The following is a 27,934-nucleotide window of genomic DNA, read 5'->3' as shown; positions in this document are numbered from 1 at the left end:
TTGTACACCAAGAGCCCATTTTAAAAGGTTGTTTCTTTTTTCGTAATGAGTAAAAGGTGTGTTTGGGGCGTAACGTGCAATAAACCAGTGAGAGTCTTAGCTTTCATCCCCTTTAAAAGCCAGTTGCGCTCACGTCATGCCGATACCCTATTTAGATGGAGGAAATTGTAAACTGAAAACCTAAACAGAAAAACAAGACCACCAGTTTTAAAAATTGCATTGTTTTCATTTGTATTAAAATAATTTTTTGTATTAAAACCTTTAAAAGTTTTCTTTGAAATGGAAGTAAAATTATCAGGCTTTTAATTGCTGTAAATGTATGGACAGCCTACCTGATGTGTAATCTCAAAAAATTATTTACAAATATGCAAGAAAAGGTTTGTAGTCTAAAAATACTTTATTTGTTACAAACATAGGAGATAAAGAATTTACAAATGTGTGGAGAGCTTTTCAGCACTTGTATGATAGGGTCCAAGGTCTGTTTGCACACACACAGAGCTACTGAAATGAGCTGCTATAAGAGCCAATCAGAGCAGAGCTCAACATTATTATTTATAACCCTTTCAAATAAGCTTAAAATAGACCATTAAATTCTAGGGACAAATCCTATGGCATGTAAAACCGTTTCTGGATCATTTTTGCACATAATAAAGCAACATACCTTCTATGATATCAGAGAACAGGGCAATTGTAGTAATGCATTCTTTTTAAAATTAAACATAACTTTACTGAATCTCTCACAGCCTCATTATCATTAGTTTCAGAATAAAATTGCCGTTTACACTACCTCAGGGCCAATGGCGAGGTAATATCTTTTTCTGTCTTGTGCAAATGTCTAAGTAATATTTTTATCTTAATCAGCTAATTCCTTCCGGTGCAAATAAAATAAATTAAATGAATTAGTACCAGGGAGATCCGATATGCTCTCCACTCTTTGACCTCTCTCTCTAGTGCTGGACTCACACTGAGAGAATGAATAGGTATCTGTCTGGATCTGTGTGCTCTGAATACTAACACTGACTGAGAGGGATGGGGGCGGTTCCTTGCCAAGGCACGTGTTTTAACCGAGTGTACACACAAATGACCTTTGAACTCCGGCAAATTTGCGCCCACATGCATGCACTCACATTCTTTACTCATACATATGTTGATGCACGATGAAATAACTTCTTAGAGTGAAAGGCTTCTATTTTGCATTATTTTAATTATATTTCAATAAATGTACTCATGTTTGGTCCAAAACCCAGTCATCTAATATTGTCCAGCTGATATGAGAATATTTCAATGTGTCCTTCAACCGATTCAGAACTTTCCGACATAAGTTTCCTTTGGAATTAATTTTTTTCTGGGAATAATTAAAACAGACTGTCTCAAAACGTTTGACCCCAAGTAGTCACGAGAGTGTGATGACACTTAAACAATAAAGTGTGTCATCGTAAATGTTTCATTTAGTTTCTAAACAGTTTACAAATTCTTTTTTGCACTCTTCTCTAATTTTCTTTCCACCCTCAGTCTCTTTCTTTGTCCCTCACTCTCTATCCTGTATACACAAAAATCCTTTTGTTTGAAAATGAGATGAAAGAGACAAAAGCAACTATTGAAAAAATTGAAAAACACTGCGTGTGAGTGAAAAAGAGAGCGGACAGAGAGTAAAATGAAAATGAGCAAGATAGAGAAAGCAAGTACTGACTTTTAAAGATGGACACAAATATATAAATTCTATAATAAACTGGACAATAGATTTTTAAAGGACAACAGACTTCAAGCATTTATGTGTTATTTGACAGGTCCTTTGAATCTCATAAAAACTAAATAGATTATAATAAATAAAAGAAAAAGCAGAAAAAATGGTCCAAAGAGGACATTTAAGAACTTGTTCTGTCTTTCTCTTTTGTAAACAATCACAAATTTATGTTTTAGTCAAAATTGTTATTTTGTAGTGATTGTTCTGCCTTCTTTATCATATCATCATCTGAAATTATATTATTTCCTCACAGCTTGTAAGTAAAACTTAAGCAGGAGAATTGAACTGTAACAACTGTTAGAACAATCTAAGAAATTAAAACAAATACTTTTGATGCTCAAGCACAGTAATGCCACAGAACTAATGATACACTTTATTTAAACTATTTTGTATAATCATCATAGTATTTAAATTTCTGTTGTTCCTGTTGGTATGGTGCTGGCAAATACATTACACAGCATCAAACGATCAACATTACCTGCCAACCCAAAGGTAGTGGCAGGTTAAATGTCAGCTCTAACGAAACTGATGAAATATGACGTTAAGTATTTTGTTTTTTAATAATATAGAATGGAGATAAATTTGAAAAACTTTGAACATTTAAATCAGTATCTCATATAGCATTATAGTATTTCAATATTCCATACTGTCTAGTAATCATAATGCTTAATACTGCTGTAATACTGTAGATATAATTCACAATAAAAAAGGTAAGTTTGATACATATTTCATATTGTAAACTGCACCTCTTCATAAAATGATGTTGTTAATTATGAACAAGTTTCCTTTACCCATTATAACTTATTGTCTTGGCATAACGGAAAGATTCAAAGTAAATAACATAAATGCATTAAACTCATTGATTTAAGATAAGCACAATCTAATCAAATAACTGATAGGGCTCACAAGTGCAATCCGCATTGATTTTATAGGTTTCATTTAACACTTACCTTTTGATGAGTACTTGAATTACGCGCTCTCTATCTGTAAATAGCGTTCACTCCAATTTTCCAATTTTAGGAAACATCAGAAAAGTATTTGAAAATGCGTTCAAAGCGCAAAGAACCGCGATGCTGACAACTTTGTCAACATTATCCAAGCCAAAAGAGTGACAAGAACTCTCCAGGGAGTTCTACATGTTTATCATAAAAATAAACAAGGCAAAAACAGGATAATACGATTTAAAAAATGTGGGCATCTATAAATGTAGATACGTATATAAAAGGCCAAAGTTTCCAAAAGTTCATCAATTGTTTGACCGTGAGTCTGAAGTGTGTGTCAGTCAGTGCCGGTCCCAGTCGAACGCTACCAATTTATTATGTAATGTCCTCATCTCTCTCTCTCTCTCTCTCTCTCTCTCTCTCTCTCTCTCTCTCTCTCTCTCTCTCTCTCTCTCTCTCTCTCTCTCTCTCTCTCTCTCTCTCTCTCTCTCTCTCTCTCTCTCTCTCTCTCTCTCCCTCTCTCTCTTTTTTCTTTATCTTCTAAAATCTTTAGTTTAACGTCTCAGCAACTTTTGTCAGTTCTGTTTCCCCTCTTGTTTCAACCCTTCCTTTCGCTGTTGATGAAATTACGTAGTTTAAGCGCCTAAGCATTATTTAATTCATTCGGTTGCCCCTCCGCTCCTCCTTCTCAGTCTCTGTAAATAGAGCCCTTGTTGAGCTCCTCCGCTGTTCAGCCTTTGTAAACTTTTCAACTTGATTTAAATGTCGAAATAAAGAGAATGTATGTTGCTCTTGTCCGGAAGACGCATGCTTGATAAATGGGACCTCGGATGTTTAATTTGTTCTTTTTCAAACACCCCCCCCCCTCGTCATTTTAATCTTTTTTTTCAAGGCTGAATTTGCGGCTTTTTCGGTGACATCACTTTGAAGTCCATCCATCATTTGAGTGAGCCGACAGGCTACAGGTGGAAACCTGGAAGAGGCGCTAAAGGAAAAGAGAAAATTACTACTATTAGGAAGACAAATCAAATACAACATAAAAATGATCAAGAAGAAAGTAGTAACATAAGGAAATCAATAACGAATAAGAAAAAAAAGAAATCAATTGTAGCCTAGTGGTTAATTTAAAATTTTGTCAGTAGATTTAATGGACGTTTTTGAATTAAATTGCTCTACGTTACATACATCATGCAGCAGCTTCTTGACACTTATTCACAGTAGGTGTTGGTATGGTTGTAATTATTAACAAATAAGACTAACAGAATGTCCGTCAAAGTGAAGTTTAAATAAGAAAGCGTAAGAGAAATTTGTTGTGGCGGGAGTTAAAATTATGTCTTGCCCTTGTGGACGGGGCAGACACATGAATCTTCGAGCCGGTTGTACTGTCCTGTTTGAGCTGAGAGACATCTTGAGGAACACTTTTTCACACGCGCATTAATCTCGGGGTTTCCGCCCATCTGTCAAGGCGTAACTTTTCAGCCGCATCAGATCGTAATCCAAGTGTAAATTTTTATTTTGAGAAAGCTATTTAATTAACTAAAAAAATAGATATAACAGATTATTAAAAAATATTTCATTTGCCGTTTTAGTTAGTAGGCTATGTGACGTTATAGGCCTATGCATATCCTTATGAAACAGGTGCATAACGCAGTCTGTCCACAGATAATATGGCTCCTTTTTGTACCTTTTTAGTTACCTGTAAGAAAAAAACCCAAAAATAATTAAAAAATTAAAATAACTTGGACTGTAAAAATGAGATTACATTAAAACTGAAAATGTCAATATTGCCTCTGGATTATGTTTATGGTCTATATATACCCTTACGAAAATTAACCATGGTTTTACTACAGTTAAAACCAAAAAACCATGGTTACTGTAATAAAACCATAGTAACTACAAAATAACCATGGTTTTGACAACCATGGTTTTCATAAACCATAGTTAACCCATGGTTTGTGTAGTAAAACCATGGTTTTGCTGATAGTAATCAATACACCAAAAAACCATGGTTACTACACTTTTACCACAATAAAATCATGGTTAATTTTCATAAGGGTATGACTCAGTGTATGAAACTTGAAAAATATACTTGCTTTTGATAAAGTAAGGAATATTACTGAGGGATGTACTATGCAAATTAGAGGATGTAGATGGTAGAAAAAGTATGGATGAAAAAGAACAGGATGAAGTCATACAAAGAGAGTTAAAGTAAGCCCATCAGGACACTATTTGGCTAGACCTGGCTCTGTCGGAAGTTTCCTTTCCTTTCAGGGTTGACCCTTTATTCTGGAAATGGCATTAAATCTCCCTTCCTCTCTCTCTCTCTCTCTCTCTCTCTCTCTCGCTCTCTCTTATCTTCATCTTATTTATAATACTAACATACATCATCCTCACCTCAGAACTTTTTACAATTATTTCAAACCAAGTAGCATTTAAAATGAGTTTCAAGGTAGGAGAGGGGAGAGCGGGGCACAGAGAAACACTTTTTTGCTTTGGCTCTATATTCAAAAATTATTTAAGTTGGATTAATCTTTTATTTACACAAGCAACACACACATCTTGCTACAAATTAACTTTAAGATTGTTTGTGGGACCTACTGTTATCATGCAATTAGACAGAAAGTGACAGAAGTGCACAGTTACAATTTTCCCTATAGGTGGGGTTAATTGTAACAAACAGAGCTTGTTGTAACACCTTCTAGAAAATTTTGTTTAAACACAAATAATTCAAACCAACTCTGTCTATATATTAAAGGTGGATATGGTTTATAGATCTGCCTATAATAGGTATCCACACATCCATCCATGATCATTCGTGTAACCATCCTTGTATTATACATCAATGCATATAATAGATTTTTTAATGTGCTGCACAATTAAGACAAAAATATTCATAATTGTCAGTTATTTCCCCTGATATTGTATTAACAGTTATCATTTTGATGAATAGTATTTACATTGTTTTCATTATCATTGTTTACCTGAAGTTTAATTTTAACACTGTGGGATAGCTGATCCCAGCTATCAGTTAGGAGTTGCTGACATGTTTTAAAATTGTGTTATGTTTTAAATATTAAGTAATATAAGGTTGAATTTGCTGATTTACACACCCAACTCACCCAAAAAAGTAGAAAAATTTACTTACATGCCTCCAAATCACTCTTTGTTCAATATCGTAACGAATATCTTAATCAAATTCACAGGAGATCCTCTTCTGACAGCAAGAGAAAAAGACCAAAAGAACAGATTGTTTGGCCCTGTATAAATATGTAAAGTAGCCGTGTTACAATGAACTCTTAGTAAAGCCTTAGTTTGTGCCCCTCTGACCCCTACATGTAGACACACAACAAGCAAAAAATGTATTCAGGATTGAAACAAATAAAGAGGCAGTCATTCGCACTATTTTATTGTTCAAAGTCTTGGACAATCTCAAATACCCATGCCCATTTTGTGTCTAAGGGAGCAGCTCAGTGATGTTTAATGGCTTCTCGGTGAGGGAAGTTTTATTTGGACCGTCAGAAATGTGTTACCTCCTGTAACTCACAGTTGGCCCCTATCTCATCTTTCAGCCAAGGGATTCTCCTCCTTATTCTTCCATTCCTATAATCAAATCCATGGGTTCTTAGGAAACTTTTACTCTGGAGCCCTCATGTGGCAACCTATAGAGCCAATCTTAGCTGGTATGTTTCCCTTTTTTGTTATATTAGTGTAGGAGACTGTAAAAAATCTTTGATCACATGAATATGTAATCATCCAATCAGAAATTCTGTGATTCTACAAAAAAAAAACAATATCTTTATTAAGGCGAATCTGAATTTGTGTGGTTGATAAAGTAAAGTTGTTACTCAATTTTAATGATAATGAAAACAATGTAAATACTATTCATCAAAATTATAACTGTTAATACAATTTCTGCAAGGGTTCATAATATGTTCAGTAGAGGGCAGTATTGAACAAGTCTTCTCCAATAGACAGTCCTACAATATAGAAGCTATGGGAAAATACTCTTGGAAAATCAACACTACCTGCATATATGACAAACAATTTTAACAAGCAACATATTTTAAAGAGTTCTGTTCAGTATAACAATACTTAAATATGATTTAAGCTAGCGTTTCTTTAACTAGGGTCACTTTTAGCCTTGTGAATTTGAATAAATAAAACTTGCTCAATAGTCAAGTAACACAGTCTCATAAGTTTAAACAATTTGTCTAGTTTTAAGGTCTCGTATTACCGAGCCCCCAAGGAAACATTGGAGTAAAAAAATCTAAAGTTTACTTTCATGTGCTCACGTGAAACATTCATGTGCTCACGCAAAAACTTCATGTGCAGAATTTTTTTTAAAGTTTAGTGTCGTGTGCTCACGTGAAACTATCACGTGCAAACGTGAAAGCGATATTTTCACGAGCGCACGCGAAAGTTTCACGTGAGCACGCAAAACTAAACTCAATAGTTTCACGTGTGCACAAGAAAGTTTCACTTTATTTAATTTTTGTTCCATGTCCCCCTAGGGGCTCCGTACTAAGGGTGACATTGGAGTAAAAAAATCTTGATTTTAGTTTCATGTAAAACTTTTATGTGCTCATCCAAGAATTGTTTTTAAAGTTTCATTTCGTGTGCTCACGTGAAACTATTTTATATTTTAAAATATAATGTGTGGAGATGGAAATGACATAGTGGTGGCGTAAATGACAGGGTGTTGTGGAAATGACAATGAATTAATGTAAACATAGAGAAACTTGCAAACTTTTTCACAAACAAAGCATAATCCACCAGTTTTCTATACCACAAACCTACAAACACACTACACTCATATCAGTTTTTTCTCTTTTTCTCCACTGACTGACACTGAAGTTACTAAGGGTGCACTTGATGTGCATTTGATCCTCAAAGCCTGGTTCGTTTGACTCACACATATCATCAACACCTCCCTTGCTAACCGGCACATTTCCATCCACTTTTAAGCCCTGGTCACTCCATTGCTTAAAAAAGCCACATTGAACCCCTTGCTCACAGACAAGTTATAGACCTGTCTCATTCATTCCGTTCATTGCGAAAACACTTGAAAGAGCTGTCTTCATCCAGGTATCTTCCTTTCTATCACTGAACAACCTACTAGATGAAGTGAACAATCAAGATGGAGATGAAGTCAAAACCTGGCTTGAGTCGAAACATCTGACCCTGATCCACAACGCTAAACTGCCAAAATCTTTTTACAGCACCAGATGGAAACAAGGATATAACCCAGATTTTGTCTGTGTGAGCAGTGAACTAATATCGAGAGTTGTGAAAGGTGTCCTGGATCCTATTCCCCACATGCAACACCAGCCAATCACCATAACCATTCAATCCGTTCTCCATGCAACTACCATCCCCTTCCGCAGAAGGTTTAACCTGTGGAGGGTAGACTGGCTGTCGTTCCAACAGGAGATTGAAAACTCCATCCCCAGCATTCCATCACACCCCAACAACTACAACATGTTTATAGACTTGTTGAAAAGGTCGGCCAGGCAACACATACCAAGAGGATGCCAGACCGAGTACATCCCCGGAAACATCTAATGACTTATTGAAAGCCTACCATGGGGCATATCACGAGGACCCCTTCTCCCTTATCACCATGGAACTTGGAGAGACCCTGCTGAACCAAGTTGGGGAAGATTGAAGGCAAGTCTGGAAGGAGCTGTTAGAAAGTACCAACATGACCAAAAACAGCAGGAAGGCATGGGCCACAATTCGCCGCCTCTGCGAAGATCATACCACACCTCCTCAGCTCACAACAGTCACAGCAAACTCAGCTGCAGCACAGCCGGTGGCAAATGGACACAGCCAAAACCGCAGCAGACCGACAGGTAAATACCGCCGGACAGCGGTACCGGATCACCCACAACCAGCCAGAGCACTTACCAAGCCTTTCGACCCACAAGAACTGGAAGCTGCAATGAACGCACTGAAACCTGGGAAAGCAGCAGGAATCGACAATTTACTGATGGAAATGAAACAGCACCTGGGATCTAAAGCAAAGACCTGGCTCCTAGAATGCTGAACTCATGCATGGCAGAACAAATAGTTCCATCGGCATGGAGAAAGGCCAAGATAGTCGCAGTTCTTAAACCTGGAAAGGATCCATCATCCCCAAAGAGCTACAGACCAATTGTATTACTTACAAGCTCTATGAGAGGCTTTTACGTCAACGCCTTATGCCAGCTATAAACTCTAAGCTTACTGAAGATCAAGCTGGTTTCCGTCCTGGCCACTCTTGCGCTGGGCAGCTATTGAACCTCACCCAACATATTGAGGCTTTGAGTGTAAACTCATCACTGGAGCAGCTTTCATAGATCTTACTGCTGCCTACGATACTGTCCAGCACCGCACCATGATTAGGAAACTTTTTGACATGACTGGTGACCTTGACCTGTGCCAAATCATCAAATGCCTCCTCAACAACAGACGCTTCTTTGTCCTATTAAATGACAAGAAAAGCAAATGGAAAGCCCAAAAGAACGGCCTACCACAAGGCAGTGTACTGGCCCCCCTCCTCTTTAATATCTATACTAAAGACCAACCACTTCACTCACAATGCCATCGCTTAATCTATGCAGACAATCTCTGTATCACCACCCAACAGGAGAACTTCCAGAAGAATGAGGTTGTTCTGGAAAGTGCCCTCCGAGAGATGACAACCTACTACAAAAATAACCATCTAAACCCAATCCATCAAAACCAAACAATGCAGCTTCCATTTAAAAAAACGAGAAGCGAAAAAGGAACTGAGCATCTCATGGGATGGCTACAAAATCTCCAACCACCCTCACCCTGTGTTATATGAATAGGTTATTTTCATTGCCATTAAAGTGAAATTACTGAACATAAACAGGAGCTTAATAAAAATTATCATTTTAGAATTTCATATGAAACTTATCTGTTTGTGCTCATTTATTGAACAAAGCATGCATCGCATTATGAAACTATTCTTTTAGACCTCTTGGAGTGAAAACATATACCGAACTTGAAGCCACGTGTGATCTGCCTCCGATATCTCACACAACGCACACGCGCCCTCATCTGCTTCTCCTAATCTACGCGCCCTATAAACTTAAAAAAAATATATATATTCATTAATTATTACCATTTGACAGTAGCGCAGTAACGCCGCCAAATGTAGCGACGTAAAAGTACAGTTTTTTCACTAGAAATCTACTTGAGTAAGAGTAAAAAGTACCCATCCTTAAGTTTACTCTAAAAGTACTAGTTACCCAAAAAATGTACTCAAGTAAATGTAACGAAGTAAATGTAATTCGTTACTACCCACCTCTGCTGCTGACAGTCCCACCTCTCCAGACAACCAAAAAAATAGCAAGGACCAACATTTGGAAAGATGAATGGAACCAGCTAACCACATGAGCCCAGGACTGGATGGATAGCAGAATCACTGAATGAATGTCTCCCCAGCGGGCACAATCTCCCATGGCCAACCCGGAAGACCCTCAACAGACTATGAGTGGAACAGGGGAGGTGCAAAGCACTTATGAAAATATGGAACCTCCAGACAGACGACACATGTAACTGCGGAGCAGTACAAACAATGTCCCACCTATTCGAGTGTGAAAATGCTTCCCAGTGCAGTCCCCAGGACCTGGCTGAACCAACCCCATCAGCCGTGACCTGTGCCAGATACTGGCAGAATGACATCTGAAATTGCAACGGATTCAAAGAAGAAGAAGATTGGGCTATATAAGCAGTACACCTTCCGCTAATAAACTCTTAGATGTTTTTTACATTTGTTCAGACAGTGGGTGAAATCACAGCAATTCTGCTACCCCATAGGCCCAATGTTGTAATATTACAACATTTAAATTAAAAACTTACTAAAATTATTTTATCATCTAATTAATTAATTTAAAAAAGGCCAAAAATACCTTCCATATACATTTACTGTTGAAAATTAATTTTATCATTGTAATTGGAAAACGTCTCGGTTACTATCGTAACCTCGGTTCCCTGAGAAACGTATAGAGGCGTGGCTTTCTATCAGATAATTTCGACTGAACAACAGAAGAGCTGATCTGAGCAGTGACACGGCAGCTTACGCAATGTCTCGTTCCTGTTTCTCAGGGAACCAAGGTTACGATAGTAACCGAGACGTTCCCTTTTGAGAACGGTCTCTCGACATTGTGTCAGTAGCTGACGCTATGGGAGACTGTATAGAACCGCGCCGTGAGAACAGCGAAGAATAGCCCCAGTGGCGTTTACTCAAACCCATGCACCACAATGCTTAGCAGTAGCACATAGCACAGTCCTAGCCCAGTCGGCGTAAGCCAACGTGAAAAGATTGGATGCCAGATCCTCTAGGGACCCAATCAGAAACTCGCCCTGACCCAGGGTCAGAGTTGTATAGTACTTAAGTATTTGTACTTTCTGCATAAAAGTACATTTTCATTTAATTGTATTTTATTAGTGTTTTTCTTTGGAAAACATACATTCCAAAACACATTATCATAATTTTTACTCCACTACATTTCATAATTTCAAGTTTTTGGTTTATATTTAATATTTAAGTACATTAAACATCTAGTATTTTTTTGTACTTTTACTTAAGTAAAAAAAAGTCGTACTTTTACTCAAGAAAGTAAAAGTACACAATTTTTATGTAATTAGGCATTAAATAAATTTTAATATGCAATATATAATGAATGAACAGTATGATTCTATGCTTTAGAATGTAGGTAAACATTTTTAGTAAAGAAAAGTAAATTTTTTCCCAAGACAAACACTCTGATAAAGCACAGATGCTTGGAAAATGTAACTAAAATACTTAAGTATTATACACCTCTGCCCAGGGTAGAGGACATACAGACACAGCCAGCATATAGGTCTTATCACTGCACTACCCAGGGCAGCAGATAAGCACAATGCAACAAACGACCAAACGGTCAGGCCTAGCACAATGCAAGCTATAGCAAGCATACCTGCATTTGGCATCTGTTGCATAGCGTAAGATGCACATCAGGATAGCTAGTGTGAAAGAAACAAGGATGAAGTGAATACAGCACCATACCTCGACATTAGCAGTAACACAGTAGTACCTGCAACATGCGGTACACACTGTGAATACACGTTAACCACGCGACTTCCGACACACACCACAACCTGAGAGCGGAGGCGACGTGTCGCCCTCCCTCAGCACCCAACCAAGCAGCTGACTGCTAGGTGGGGCGCGAGTAACTCACCGAGAGAGCTCGGAAAGCCCCAGCAAATGCATTCTATCCAAAGCAATATTGTCTGTTTACAAAGAGGCTGCTTCCAGCACTGCCGCTGTGGCACAAAGAGCTGCTCAGACTGCCGTGTCGGGGTTGAGCACTCAGATGAACTTCTATTATGGCTCTAAATGAGCTTGATAAGGCAGATTTTAACTGGCTGCACTCTAACGCCGCTGGGGGTGGGTTTAGGCACCTAATCCCTAACGGGACAACATGAGAGAACGAGGTGACCGCTTCACTCCCTTTATTATAATACCAGATGGTGCTCAGCTACTGCATGCCAAGAGGCATTGTGCAAAACGCCACAGGAGCAGCGTCAAAACCCTGGAGTTAGATAGCCTGCATCGCCGGCAAGCAACTACCTGCTGCTATGAAGTTAGAACACTTGACACGGGACAGCGTACCAGGTCATAGGCATTCACTTCACACCCTTACATGCACAGCATAAGAAAGGCGCTGAGTAGAAATGGCTCGCGACTCTCAAAGCACAACACGACAGAGTCTAAGTCATCACATAACACCCCCACAAACAGAGTGTACAGCGTGTTGGAGTGCCCTTACAAAACCGCAGCTGATTCGCTCAGCTCGGGGACCTGAATAACTGATCCTCTCCCCAGTTCCGCACTTACCAGCAGCAGAACCCAAGTGGGGCACACAAACTGCTGGCACTTGGCAAAGCATAACGTGTTCTCCTACTGGAGTGCAACAGGTAGAAGAACAAAGCGTGTATTCTCTCCTTGTTGCGGACAGATCCAGTAAGCCCGAACCAAACTCATATCAGCTTATGCCCTCAGCCACGTCCGTGCCGCATCTGTGGTGGCTGGGACATGAGACGCCAAATGGGGAGCAGATTTGCGAGCGTCTGCCAACACCTGACCACTTAACAGTGTCAAAGGGGGTCAGGGCAACATGTGGCATACTAGGGGCGTCCACCGGCAGCACAACAGTGCCCGAACCACAACCAAGCACACAACGTATAGCTGGTGTGCAGACCTTCCTCCTATGCCCACACACACAGGGAAAATCACTGAAGAAAAAGAGTGCTCCTGCAGCCAATCAGCAATATCTAGGAGTATGAAGCGCAGCTACCCACTCTTAAATGGGATAGCGCTGCAGCCAGTGAACATGTGCGTGTTCAAACAAACACCATCATGAAGCACCACCATAAGTGCACTAAACCGTGCACATAGGGCTTCGATCCCAATGGAACCTTCGCCCTAGGCCAAGATAGTAGCAGCTATACAAACCGCTCTAACCCACTCGTCAGTCAAGTACCCCGATGCACAGTCACAACTGCTGGACCAGGTACCGAAAATGTGACGTGACCACGCCACGCCAACTTCAGGCAACGCCCATATGGCAAGGTAAAAAGAGGGTAAACACTGCCGAATGATTGGGGTGTTGGGCCCCATAAGAACATGTCTAGAAATGGCTTGACGCATGCATGCGGGTGCCCATGATATGCTGTTCGCTGTATAAGAACCCACCGCTAAACACAGGCATGTGGGGTGGGCCAGGGATGCTACGAACTCATGGCAGACTGAGCGAGGCATGTATGTGCCTGGAGCAACGGCTGGCCCACATGGGTTTATATGTCGGGCACGACCAGTCAAACCTGCCACTTGGGAAGGCTGGATGCAGGATACAACGTGGAAAGATAAATTCGTGTAACATAGGAACACTTAGCAACAGCTTGCTGCGCACACGCAGGGTACCAGTCAGAGGTGTATAATACTTAAGTATTTAAGTTACATTTTCCAAGCATCTGTGCTTTATCAGAGTGTTTGTCTTGGGAAAAAATTTACTTTTCTTAACTAAAAATTTTTCACTACATTCTAAAGCATAGAATCATACTGTGCATTCATTATATATTGCATATTAAAATTGATTTAATGCCTAATTACATAAAAATTGTGTACTTTTAGTTTCTTGAGTAAAAGTACGAATTTTTTTTACTTAAGTAAAAGTACAAAAAATTACTAGATGTTTAATGTACTTAAATATTTAATATAAACCAAAAACTTGAAATTATGAAATGTAGTGGAGTAAAAATTATGATAATGTGTTTTGGAATGTATGTTTTCCAAAGAAAAACACTAATAAAATACGGTTAAATGAAAATGTACTTTTATGCAGAAAGTACAAATACTTAAGTACTATACAACTCTGGTGCCAGTTGCATACTGTGTTTGATAAACTATGCTGCTGTGTAACGCAGGAGTGTGCGCAGAATGCCACCGTAGTGCGGGGAAGTTATGAACTCCTGAACTGTACTGCACAGTGCGCAATGCGGACGTGCATGAACAATGTAGCGGAGCGATCCGCTATTGGGCACAGGATATGTGCTGTAGATACACAGAGCTGTAGAAAGAGCCAGGGTCTGCAGCTGCTCGCTGCTTGGACGGAGCTGGATACAGAACTCAAGCGGAAAGAGAGACATATTCTCATACACTGAAACACAAAGTAACAGTCAGTTACATACTGTGGAAAAAACAAGTCTGGGTCTGCAGCAGCTTGGCGCTTGGACTGAGCCGTGCGCAAAACCCGAGCAGAAAGGAGTGACATCTCCTTATGCACTGAATACGTAGTAACGGCTCTGTGTGCTGTGAACTAGGCTGCCGTGAAACCGAGGAATGCAGGGCAGAACGTCACCAGCTCTACAGTAACGCTGTGAACTTCCAAATTGTACTGCACAGTGCTCAACGTGGACGTGCATGACAAAGTAGCGTGAGAGTGATCATCCATAGGGCGTATGCACACGTGTCTAGGTACACAGTGTAGTAAAACCATGGTAACCACTAGGGGTGTCAACAATAATCGATTCGGCGATGCAGCAAAGTGCCATAATCGATTATGTCACTGTTTATTTTTTGGCCTCGAGTGGACAATAAAAACGCACCCTTTTCCATAGAAAGCAGACATATGGGCACATTTCGGATTCTACGAAGTAAATGGGAAACTAGACAAGACTTACGCTGTGTGTAAAATGCTCATCTCAGGTATATAATTGTCATTGTCTTAAAGCTGCTAAGCTTCCGTTTGTGTTGAGAATAGTTGCACTTGACTTTACTACTTGACTGATGAAAAATTTGCCTTGTTGTGTACAGTAGAATTCTGATGCATCGCAATGCATTGTAGAATCTTATTGAATTGAATCGTTACCTGGTGAATCGTAATTGAATCGAATTGTGAGCGCAGTGCCAATGCACACCCCTAGTAACCACCAATAATCATGGCTTTGACAACCATTGTTTCAAACACCCTAGTTAAACCATGGGTAGTATAGTAAATTATGGCTTGGTGATATTAATCAATACACCATAAAACCATGGTTACACTTTACCACAATAGTTAATTGCGTAGGGGTAGGGTCTACAGCCATATGCTGCTTGACGGGAACAGACCCAGCACTCTGATAAAAAGGAGAGACATCTTCTTTAACACAGAAACACTTGCAACAGCTCGCCACAGGCATGCAGGGTTCTTCCTGTATCCTGCACCGACGTGCAATACATGGCAGCTACCCGCTGCTGCACAGCTGCGGCATAAGCCTTTAAAAGTATGCATCCGTATCAGCTCGTTGTTTAACTAGACACAGGATATGAGTGAGGATAGAGAAAATCCCTCTCCTCGATGTAAGTCTACATAATAGTTACCCCTTTCGTTATGCAGCCCGTGCGACGGGCATATTTGCGAGGAGGGTTTATGTTATGCATTAAACATAGGAAAGGATCGCTACGCTGGGCGAGGGATCACACTCAATTTAATTTGTCTTTTTTCTCTCCTTAGCGCATGTGTAACGGGCACATTGAGAGCAAGGCCGCGTGCTATGCGCTGTGTTTTGTCCGCAGGGGCTTATAAATCGTATATATTATACATATTGGTTCCCCACGTACACATAGTGAACGGAATATATGCTGCTTGAATCTACGACGGTCCACTGTGTGTCAGTGGGCATCAGACGCAACACATCAGAGCCCAACAGCTAACACGAATTCCTGTCGGCACCCAAAACAGCCCGGGGGACGCGAGGAATTCCAGTGCATTGCTGCATGAACCCCGAACGCTGAGAGCAATGTTCATCTCTATTCACGCTGTTCTTAGGTGAAAGCCAAGTTGCAACAGCAAACCCCTCAACGGCATACGTAGTGACGTAGCCTGAACACGGGCAAGGGAAGCATGTGCTTCGCAAGGCAAACCGCTATGAACAGGCTCATTTTTGTCCAAAACATGTGAGAATCGATCGGCGGGTCATCGATGCACCAGAGGTTTGGAAGGCACTTGGTGTTCTCTCCAGGTTGGCTGCGACCCACCAGCGGCATGTGGCGGCGGTGGTTCGCTGCCGAGAACACAGTTACGTGCGAAGACCTCCGGGGATTATATTGGCTTACCTTTTTTCTCGAGGAGCGAAGCAATATATCCACGAAAATGTCAGCCAGAACGCGTATAAGGTACGCGGCCTACGTCCGTTACAGGTGCGATACTCAATGACGACGCTTCAGTATCACGAAGTGAAGAGAAATGATCTGACAATATGCCTTAAAGACGGTTGTTATATAGCGGCGAAAGCCAAGCCTCTATACGTCGTCATGACAGGCATTAGCCAGTTGTTCTATAAAAAGCTTCAGAAATTGGAAGAGGGGAGCACCTCTCCCATAGCGTCAGGTACTGACGCAATGTCGAGAGACCGTTCTCGAAAGGGAACACTGTAAGTTATTTAAGGGTAGTTAAACCCAGCTTTTGCAATAGTAATTGAAATAATAATAAAAATCATAACAAATAAATCAGAATTTCAAACATTCTAATATGGTCATATTCAAAATTCAACTGAATCGAAAGCATAAACATGCTTATTATGTAGTCATGTATTATTTAACATTTATTTAATCATTTATCTTATTTAAATATAATCCATGCATGTGTTCAATGTCGATGAAGGGGTTCTTGAGCCTTCTAGGGTCAACGGGGTACTTAAGGCTAAAAAGGTTGGAAACCACTGATATAGTCTATTACTGTAACAGCAGTGTGAGTTAAAGCTGCAATCAGTAACACTGTCTCTTTCCTATTGTAACGAATTGCAGCTGTAATGTGTCAGATAAGAAATGGCCCTCTCAGCTAAACCTGGTTTTCCTCACAGGGTTTTTTTGTCTCCCCAAAAGAGTTTTTTCACCTCTTGACTGTTGTCACCCTGTTGACCTGCTTACTGTGGAAGTGCTGACATAGAAACTGCTTAACTTAGGACTTTCTTTTGTGCATTAAGTTAATACTGCATTCATTAATATGGTCCATTATAATCTTACAGAATTTGCTACTTAGTATTTCTATTATAATATTATATTATATTATAATATAATATAATATTATATTATATTATTACCTAATACATAATTTTATTAGAAAATAATTCTGAATATCTCCATGTTCCTGATTTCTGGGCAAGATTCCAAGATATAGTTTGGAATTGGAGTATTAATTATTACATTCTTCCATGCTATTATTATTATTATTATGTTATAACAAATTTAAATATCTCAATGTACTCCATCCTAGACTCATGTACACTGACATTTTGACAATGGGTCGTGTCTTGAGTTTTTGACTCGTTTAGAAGCGTCTCTTGACTGCTTTAGAATGGAAGTCAATGGCCATGCACAAACATGTCATTAAAACAACACTTAACGTTCATTTTCAAAGCTGTACTACTCACCGAGTGGTTCGTGGTGTTCGTTGATGATTAAAAACAAGTTGTGTAGCGAAATACAGTTTCTGTCGTGTTTTATTTGGAATTTTGTAAAATTCCGTTGACTTCTCTTGGAAGACTCATTGCTCGCTGATATATCACTTCGCCGCCGGGAAAACAGAAAAGGGTCTGTTTACATATGCTTGTAGTTTTTTCGCTCGGTTTCTCTCAGAAGAAATTTTTCCCACATTTGTAAGGCTGGACCAGAATATTCGTTCTGTGGGTTGACATTCGATTTTCAGTTTTGAGATTCGAATATATATATAAATATTTTACAGCGTTAATGCAGAGCTTTTGCCAAGAAGGAAGTGCGCTTCACGCTCCCGCTCTATAGGTGGCGCAGAGAGACCAACATCCATAGCCAACAGCCACCAAACGCCACCAGTGGAAGAGATCGCCTCGAACGGAAAGCGTGCTTCCTGCTTTGGCATTCACGCTAATAGTGTTGTAAATAACGTTCAGTTTCTTGCAAAAACTGATTGATTTGCTTCACAAGCAATTTGCTTCACATATCTTCTTTATTGTTTTGCTGATGAAAAAAACATATTGGATGGTGTAAGTGTTATAAATAAACTTGATTTTGAAAGTATGCTACCGTTTTATTACAGTTTGTTGAACTTCGTTAATTTATTTTCGTTGTTTTATTTAAATAGCCTACCCTTTACGTTGTCAGTAATTACTGTGCTGCTTATTTCTGATACGGGAATGTTTGTTTGTTAGAAAAATGTAAGGCTACCTTATTAAAAGTATTGCTCTTGTGTTTTGTTTCACTAATGCTGTTCTCGCACGACGCGTGACAGGCTTCCGTCTTGCGCTGTTCTGTAGTATTTTTAAAGTTTATTAATTCTAAACGTGTCGCATGTCCATATTGCACGAAAAAAAGGCACTACACACCCTTAAGTCCGCAGCAACACATCCGCCACATAATAAAACTGTAGACAGACAGACACACACACACAGATTCCTGCCTTTATTAAAGAGAAAAATATCTTCAGCCCCTCCTTCCGAAGCTTCGAATATTCGATTTGATTTCTACTAGAGCTTCGAAGCTCAAAAAATGTTATTTGGAACAGCCCTACATATTTGATGGCTCAGTGACCAGCTTTAGGTTTGAAGTTGAGCTCGATTGTGACCGTCTATACGCTAGACACCGAGCGTACTTGTATGGCAAAGTGGTTGTTGCCATCAAGTGGTCGGGAGTGTGCTAACGCTTCAGACTCAAATATAGAGCAGTTGTGAGGTATCTGAAAAAATAGTTCCACTATAGCAAATAACACGGATTGAAATCATACATTGCGCCAATATATTTGTTTTTAATCATCAACGAACACCACGAATCACTCGGTGAGTAGTACAGTTTTGAAAATGAATGTTAAGTGTTGTTTTAATGACATGTTTGTGCATGGCCATTGACTTCCATTCTGAAGCAGTCAAGATACGCTTCTAAACGAGTCAAAAACTCAAGACACGACCCATTGTCAAAATTTCTGTGTCCATCACTGTAGTTCATCCAAAACAAACCAGAAATGAGACTCAAAGTGTTAAATAGCGGAATTATCCTTTAAGAAAAAAAGATAAGCTAATTTCCGCTCTCTCCCAAGGGGTGGTAAAAAAGTCCTAGTCAGAAAAAACCTTGAGAGAGCCATACCTAACCAATCCTATAAAAAATATACTATATATTAAATACTATTATAAAATTTCATAGGAATTAAACATTTTATATTTAAATGAAAGGAAGTGGTTGGTTGTCACTGGGCAGAATTAGGCGATCCAATAACAAAAAAAAAAAAACCCTATGTATTAAATACTCAATTTTATTTAATTCAATTTTGTTTATAAAGCGCTTTTCAAAATTGTTTAATTGTTTCTTTACATGAATAAAAGCAAGAAAAAACATAAAAATCAGGGGACAACAAAAGTAGGATAGTACAGTGGCTAAGTTTAAACCGCACTAGTGAGCGTAGTAATAATGTAACATACAGAATAGAGTTCTAAGTTAAGCCAATGAGCTGACTGTGTAGGGGTTGAAAAAACTTAGAGGAGAAAAAAACCTTATTTTATTAGGGGGGAAAAGTCAGACATAGCTGATTCTAAAGAGGATATACTAGATACTATATTATAAAATTTTATGGGAATTAAAACTTTAAGGGGTGATTATCTTAAGCCAGGACTAGAACTTAATTTAATTAGGAAATATAACTCGTTTTAACAAACATTTCTTAGGGAAAACATTATTTATGTACATTCGAGACACCATTGACAGATGTTATTATGTCCGTGGTTGTTATACATAGTTTGTATACAGCACTGTAGACAAACTGTTCATTTCCAGAATGAAGCGCAGATGCGGCTTAAAAACAACGCTTTAATGCACTGCAAATGGGGAAGCCACCAAATTTCTGAGGCTCCGCACCTCCTCGCAACTCTAGGTACGTCTGTGACCTGCCATTGTGGCAATATTGCTAATAGAAACTGTCAACAAACACTTCCTCATACCATAATGCACAGCGCAGCTGACTACAGCAGCTGGTTTAGTCCAAAAATGGTTCTCACCACAAACAAACCACTCATTCATTCGTTTGAAAGCTTACCAAGACCACCTCTTCAAGGAGGTCTCGGCCCGCTTGTTTGGTCCATTTTTGGTGCATTTTGCTGCATTCTCACCTGCCCAAACGAGCCACTCCAAGTGAGCTATTTAACTCTGGTATGATTCAACTGAACTAAATAAGGCAGGTGTGAAAGCACCCTTTGACACTTTTTATATTCTAGGAATAATTAAGTGAACAGAATTTTGCAACCGCAGAAGATACAAAGGTGCTTGGCCATTTAAGGGTTTGTAGGTAAAGAACAATGTTTTAAAATGTATGCGATATTTAACTGGTAGCCAGTATAAGGTGCCAAAATTGGACTTACGTGATCATACTTTTAAGATTAAGTAAGCACTCTTGCGGAGGCGTTTTGATCCAGTTGAAGCTTGTTTACTTGTCTAGTCTATTCTTGAGGTCATAAAAGTGTGAATAAGCTTCTCTGCATCTGATGCAGACAGCATATAGATAGTTTTGAGATATTTCTAAGATGACAGAATGCTGTGAGGCAGATGTTGAAGATATGACTATCGAAAGATTGATTGCTGTAAAACATTACACCTAGGTACTTGACTGTGGAAGATGGCACAACATTGCAGCCGTCTATGGGCAACTTGTAATCTGACTTTTGGAGAGAGATTCGGTTCAATAATACGTATCTCTGTCTTATTGGAGTTTAGCATAAGGAAATTATTTGCCATATAGTCACTGATATCTCTAATACAGTCTTTGAGCTTAGAAAACTGGTGGGTTCGCTAGGATGTAAGTACATGAAAAGCTGGGTATCATCTACAAAGCGGTGATAATGTCTCGGTTACCGGACGAATTGGGAACTCGCTTAGAGGGACCAATCTGCTTCGATAACTATTAAAACGCCAATAAACTTGGCATTGAGATATTTGCATAATGCTGGCGCCACCCCACCAGCTGCGTATATAAGCAGCAGGTGCAAATATGGAAATTAGCTTCTTTTCGCTGAGAAAGCCGGAAGAATGTGACCGGCCGTGACAGCAGGCAGCAGCAACTGTGGCGACGGGACGTGACGTCTCCGTTCCCTCCTTCAGGGAACGAGGGTTACATCCATAACCGAGACGTTTCCTTTCAGTCGGTCACTGTGACGTCACGTAGTGACCGACGAATTGGGAATCCCTACCAAAACGCCACTAGGAGCTGACCTCTTCCAGTGTCTGCAAAAAGCCCCCTGATTCCACTTAAGGAGATGGAGAAATAGGATTAAGGCAGAAGGCCGGGCACTAGATGTTCCTTTAACCCCACAGTAGTGCCAGCGACTGGGAAGCGCCCTATCTGAGCGGGATAGGAATGCTGCGGAAGCCACCTCCCTGTTAAGGGCTAATGGTGGGCAAAAGACAACCGTAGGGGCACAACAAAGCCATGGTTGGGTCTGCCTCCTCAGGGGGCAGCGCTTACAAGCTCACCACCTGATCTCTGAAGGGAGTGGTGGGAACTTTGGGCACGTAGCCTGGTCTGGGTCTGAGTGTTATGCTCGAGACAGCAGGACCAAATGAAGGCACGAATCGTCGATGGAGAATGCATGTAGATCCCCTACCCTCTTAACGGAGGCCAATGCGAGCAGGGTCAGAGCTTTCATTGATAAAAACTTCAGACTCACAGACTGCAGAGGCTCGAATGGAGGTCCCTGCAGGGCTTTTCAGCACCATGGACAGGTCCCAAGGAGGAATAAAAGGAGGGCGCGAAGGGTTCAGCCTTCGAGCACCTCTTAAAAAACCTAATAACTAGATCAAGCTGGCCGACCGATCTGCCGTTAATTAGAGAGTGATGGGCAGATATGGCGGCAATATCAACTTTAATGGTGGAGGGTGACAGCCTACGCTCCGACCGTGTTGAAGGTATGAGAGCACGATATTAATAGGGCATTTTCAGGGGTCCTCGCGTTGCGAAGAGCACCAGACGACGAACAGGTTATTTAAGGGTTTACGCGTGTCTATTAGACGGCGCTCCCGCTGCAGAGATGGTGTTAGATACAGTTGCGATAAATCACCTAAACCTACCGCGCTTAGCGACCAATGTGGAGATACCACAGGTTGGGGCGTGGGTGCCAACGTGCCAGGGAATCCGTCAGGGAGGGGCTGTCAAGAGGGGCATCAGTTCTGGAACCAATTCCTGGTCGTCCAGTATGGCGCGACCAGAGAAGGCTCTCCTCGTCCTGCCTGACCTTGCACAGAGTCTGTGCAATTAAGCTCACTGGAGGGAACACATATTTGCGCATCCCCAGCTGCCATCTGTGTGCCAGCGCATCCATGCCAAGGCTGCCCTCGGTTAGTGAATAAAACGGGCGATAATGGGTATCGTCCGGCGACGCCAACAGATCTATCTGCGCACAACAGAACTTCTTTCAAATTAGCTGAACCGTCTGGGGGTGGAGTCGCCATTCGCCGGGGCGCGCAGCTCTGGAAAGCGCGTCTGCCGCTGTGTTGAGCGAACCCGGAATGAAAATGGCACGAAGGGAACTCAGATGCTTCTAACTCCAAAGTAGGAGATGACGAGCGAGATGCGACAGGTGACGAGAGCGCAAAAACCGCCTTGACGGTTGATAAACACAATGTTGTCTGTGCCGACTAATACATCCTTCCCTCGCATCTCCGATCAGAGCGTACGAGTCCCAGATATACAGCCCACCGCTCGCGGCAGTTGTGGTGCTATGCACACCCCTGAGACTGCAAGCCCGTCATACGTGGCTGCTCACCCCATGCTGGGGGCATCGTATGTGGTACAGAATGCCAGGAGACCTGATTCAGGGGCATATCTTGCCCTCAGAAATGCCGGGTCTGACCACGGGGTGAAATTGAAACGACACGCAGGTGTAATGGTTACACGGTGTATGTCGGTGCGCCACGCTCTCCTCGGGACTCGATTGTAAAGCCAACGCTGAAGCGGTCTCATATGGAGCAGCCCGAGCGGTGTCAGAGCCGCAGCTGCTGTCATATGCCCCAGGAGCTTCTGAAATTGTTTCAGAGGGACCGCATTCTTCCCTCGAAATGAACCGAGGCAAGTCAGAATTGACTGGATGCGCGCTTTTGTTAAACACGCCGATAAATCGATCGAGTCTAGTTCCACACCAAGAAAAAAGATCCTCCACACGGGGCAAAGTTTACTCATTTGAACATTGAAATATGTGCTTCGGCGTTATCATCCTGAAGGATCTCATTTGGAGAGCCGGGCGCGTAAATCAAGATCGGTCGTAATCCGCCGCGTATTTTGGGTACTATGAGATAAAGGCTGGAAAAACCCTATCATCATCATCATCTCGACAAGAGGGACCGGCTCGAAACGTCCTTCGCCAGCAGGACATCGACTTTTGCACGCAGTAAATGTGCATCGGTCGCTTTAATTCTTTCATTGTAGTGAAACGAATGCCTGAGAATTTGGGGGTGTGCCGGTAAATTGGATTTCGTAACCGAGGCGGATCGTGCGTAAAACCCAACGAGACTGGCTGGGAACTGAAGCGAAGCACCCAGGAACCGGAGAATTAACGGCACTACCGAAGTACCCGCGGTGGAGCAGCCGAGCCGGGCAGGTGTGACTACCGGTGCATGTGCTTTGCAGGCACAAACATCTACAATGCGCGTGTGTGTGACACTGACCTGAGCCCGCTGAGGATGACAGCCTTCTGGTCTCCTGAGCGGAGAGCGCAGACTCCGATGAGGGTGATGGTCTTCTGGTCTCCTGCGCGGAGAGCGCAAACTCCGGAAAACACCTGCTGGCGATAGAGGAGGGTGAGCTGGTGCGTGCCCGCTCACGGCTCTCTTGATCCTCAGGAGACCTGGAGAGGGGGGAGGAATGCACTCTTATGTGTGGTTATGTGGGTACCGGCTGGACAGCCGGTGGAACAACAATGTAACCAAGGATTTTTCCACCCGACCCTCTTCCAGGGGAAGGAGCGAATCATCGTCTCCTGAAGAGTGATCCTCTCCATCTCCGGGTCGCTCGCTTGGGGCCACTTAAACTCCCGATTGTCACTGAAAGCGGCTGAGCGGGCGGGGCGAACTGCTGACGACCGGTTCCCCTGCGCTGCCGAGATGAGGTCCGAGGAGGGGGAACGAACGTGGCTGCCGCAGGACGCCGTCGGCGAGAGGCAGACTGAGGAGCCGGCCTTGGTGGACCAGGGCTGCTCTCTTCCGCCGGGGCTCGACCTATGGAGATAGCCTCAGTCTGCGCCGCGGAGCTGAACAACTCCCCGGACTCGCCGAAGCGGTGGCGTTCTTGGACCACCACGGTGGACATCGCACGACCAATAGCCTGCGCTGTTACCTTGGTAGCACGGAGAGCCAGATCAGTGGCAGCTCGGAGCTCCGAGAAGGCAGGCGAGTCATATCCTCCCTCGCATATCCCTCAGGGCTTTGGCTTGATGAACCTGCAGCAATACCATTGCATGCAGTGCTGAAGCCGCCTCTCCGCACGCCTGGTGGGCAGTGCCTGTTAAACCGGACGACTGTCTGCAAGCACGGGAGGGAAGGGTTGGGCCTTAGCGGCTCCGTTAGGGAGGGAGGTGAGGGGTGAAGGCTGAACGGCCGTAGACGGCCGAGAATTCCATGTTTGAGTCAGCTCTTCGTGCCGTCGGGAAAGAAAGGCACAGGAGGGGTGGGCCGAGAGGTCCGAGCAGCTCCGAAGTACCAATTAGCAGGCGGGCTGGTTCGGGAGGAGAGGGGTTAACCCCTCCAACCCTACCGCCTCCGCCGCTTGAGCGGGCACGGCCGCCATCTCTGGGTCGAACTACGCCTCGGAGGGAAACGGGGGCACCCCTCTGATGCTGCTGAAGTGATGGGACCAGTAGGAGGTCCAATGGATTCGGCAGAAATCGTAGAACACGACTCTGCGGTCTCCACCGGAGCCTCAACCGGCAGAGGACGAGGAGGCTGGTAGGCGGATGACACATTCCCCGACCTACTCAGCATAGTGATGCGAAGAGCGTCCTGCGAGCAGTTGGCAGCCGCACTATGGCGGCATTCAGCACTGCAAAGGCGTGGACATCGTTCCCGTAGAAACGACAGTCGTCTCCGCAATCCAAGAGGGTTATGCTCTCACAGAGAGAACAAAGACTATCCACGAACGCAGCCTCGGAGTGCTCGATGCCCAAACACGAAGACAGCGCTCGTGACCGTCTCTGGAGCCCTTATACTTCTCGCATCCAAGATCGTACGGACGAAAAGCTATCCTGAAAAGGATGCTGATCTCCGAATATACGAGAGAGTGGCTGTCTTTAAAAAGACACAGAGCTCTCACGTATCACTCTTTTAGGGAAATCACTCTATGGGTGCTTAGCTGATGATGCGCACAGGGAGAGGCAAAGCACACACTAAACTCAAAACAAAAAAGATGCAGAGCAGTGGAATACTGCGAGCGTCCACTGTGTTAGTACTGCTTGTCAACCAACTTCAGCAACCGTTCCCAGAAGAGCAAGTAGCTTCTCAGTAGCAGATAATGCTGGCTTTCGAAGCGAAAAAGCTAATTTCCATATTTGCACCTGCTACTTACATACCCACCTGGCGGGGCGCCGCCAGCATTATGCAAATATCTCAATGCCAAGTTCATTGGCGTTTTAGTAGTTATCGAAGCAGATTGGTCCCTCTAAGTGAGTTCCCAATTCGTCGGTCACGACGTGACGTCGTATTGACCGACTGAAAGGGAACGTATGCTTTGTTTCCTGACAATGTCTCCTAGAGGTAGCATATATAAGGATGAAAAGGATAGGGCCTAGAACTGACCCTACGGTATGCCATATTTAACCTAAGAGTAACATGACTTTTCCTTATTTATATATAAAAAATATGATCTTAACCAGGCTAATGCCTGACCACTAATGCCAACATAGTTTTCTAATCTATTGAGTAAGATTGTTTGATCTATTGTGTCAAAGGCTGCACTAAAGTCTAGTAATATAAGAATTGAGATTGCACCATGATCGAATGTTGAAAGGAGGTCATTTGTAACTCTAAGCAGGGGTGTATTTGCTATGGTGGGGCCTGAATCCTGATTGGAATAGTTACCTACTATTTTCCACTAAGAATGTGCCTAGTTGGCTTCCCTCTACTTTTTCAAATATTTCAGAAATAAAAGAGAGATTTGAAATTGGTCTAAAATTATTACGCTGGTGTGGCTTTTAATAAGGGGTCTAATAACTGTCAGTTTAACAGCTATTGGAACGTTTTCTAGTTCTAGTGATGAGTTAATAATTTTTAGTACCGTTTCTGACACTACAGGGAATAGCTCTTTCAGTAATTTTGTGGGAACAGGATCTAATTTATACAATGATGATTTGGATCGTTTTAATAGTTTTGAGAGCTCCCTAGTGTGGCAGCTTTAAATGACTCAAGTTGTTCATATGATTAAAAGTGTACAGTGAATTATTGGATAAAGTGGTGGTTTCTTTTTATAGATTTAATATTTTCCCTAATAACCGCAATTTTGTTAGTGAAATAGTTCTTAAAGGAGGATTGCATCAAATAATTGAAAAACTAGATTTTTTGTTATATAAGAGGTCATCGTACTTAAACAAACGGCCATCCTGCAAGTATCAGAACTGAAAACGAAATATAACAAGACCAGAAAATAGTTAAGTAACACATGTGGCGCCATGGCAAATTGTTGTGCAGTGCTGTATAAACTTTCCTGGGAACATAACATTACGTATGCATGGTTGAAGTTCCAGCTTGTGTGGGGAAAATGGAGTGTTTTGTACCGCATATTCATTTGAAAAGAAAAAAAAAAGGTCGATGCTGGATTTGCAGAGAGACTATGGTTAAAAGCAATGATGTTCCATCAGTATTGGATCTAAAAGAAATGGCACAGCAGTCTCGTGTGAGTAAAACATTTTAGTACTATGTGTCATTATTACTTTGTTAGAGATCACCTGACATCTCCTGATTGTACATCCTTGTCTAAACACGTGTGTTTGACTCTTTTAATTTACTTAAAACATTGAACGATTAATAACGGTAATTTAGTCACATTGGGTTTGAAGATTTGTTGCTACTTCACAATACGCATTGTCATTTATTAGTGATGGAAATTTTTGTTCATTTAAGTGACTCATTCATTTTCAATTCGTTCACCAAAATGACTTGTTCAGATTCGTTCACTGATTCGTTCAGTGACCATTTCTTTATGTTCCATAAATACGCCAAAAGGCAGCGAAGATGTGTGTCCTTATATGTTATAAGACAATGAAAGACTTTTACCAAAACTCATTCGTTTTTAATAAAGCTCAAATTGTTAAATACTAAACATAATTTTATCAAGCTACAGAATATATTAAGACACACGTAGTACATCTAATCTGGATCTGTTGTAAATAAAGACTCGCGTGCTGTGAGTGATTGGCATGCCTCTTCTGGTTTAGTCAGTCATCAGATCCCCGTTCACGAATCATATAATTTCGCTCATGTCACTTATGACTTCGTTCAGACGCAGATGACTAAAGTTCAGCAGCTCAAACAAATTATATATTCTTACTAACAGCCCAAACTCAGACGATTGGCTCAAGCTAACAGAACAACAGCAGTCACAGTTAATTTTGTTTTTACTACAGTAACCAGAGTGACCAAGATAGTTGTAGTAAACCACATTAAACAGAAATACCACATTTTACTTCAGTAATTACCTTGATAATCATTTGTATTAAGGTA

General features: G+C 41.6%; 1 protein-coding gene across 1 annotated transcript in view; it reads right to left on the bottom strand.

Moving 5' to 3' along the window:
• The window catches only part of kcnj10a (potassium inwardly rectifying channel subfamily J member 10a), a 34,859-nt gene extending 31,494 nt beyond the window's left edge, over positions 1-3,365 (bottom strand). The window contains exon 1 of the mRNA XM_065294387.2: positions 2,695-3,365. The gene's annotated coding sequence lies outside the window, so the exon portion shown is untranslated. The remainder of the gene's footprint in view (positions 1-2,694) is intronic.
• Positions 3,366-27,934: the final 24,569 nt, after the last annotated feature.

This window comes from Paramisgurnus dabryanus, chromosome 2, assembly GCF_030506205.2.
Source record: "Paramisgurnus dabryanus chromosome 2, PD_genome_1.1, whole genome shotgun sequence".
NCBI lineage: Eukaryota > Metazoa > Chordata > Actinopteri > Cypriniformes > Cobitidae > Paramisgurnus > Paramisgurnus dabryanus.
Note: the sequence above shows the minus strand (reverse complement) of the source record. Positions and strands in the feature narration are given on the sequence as shown.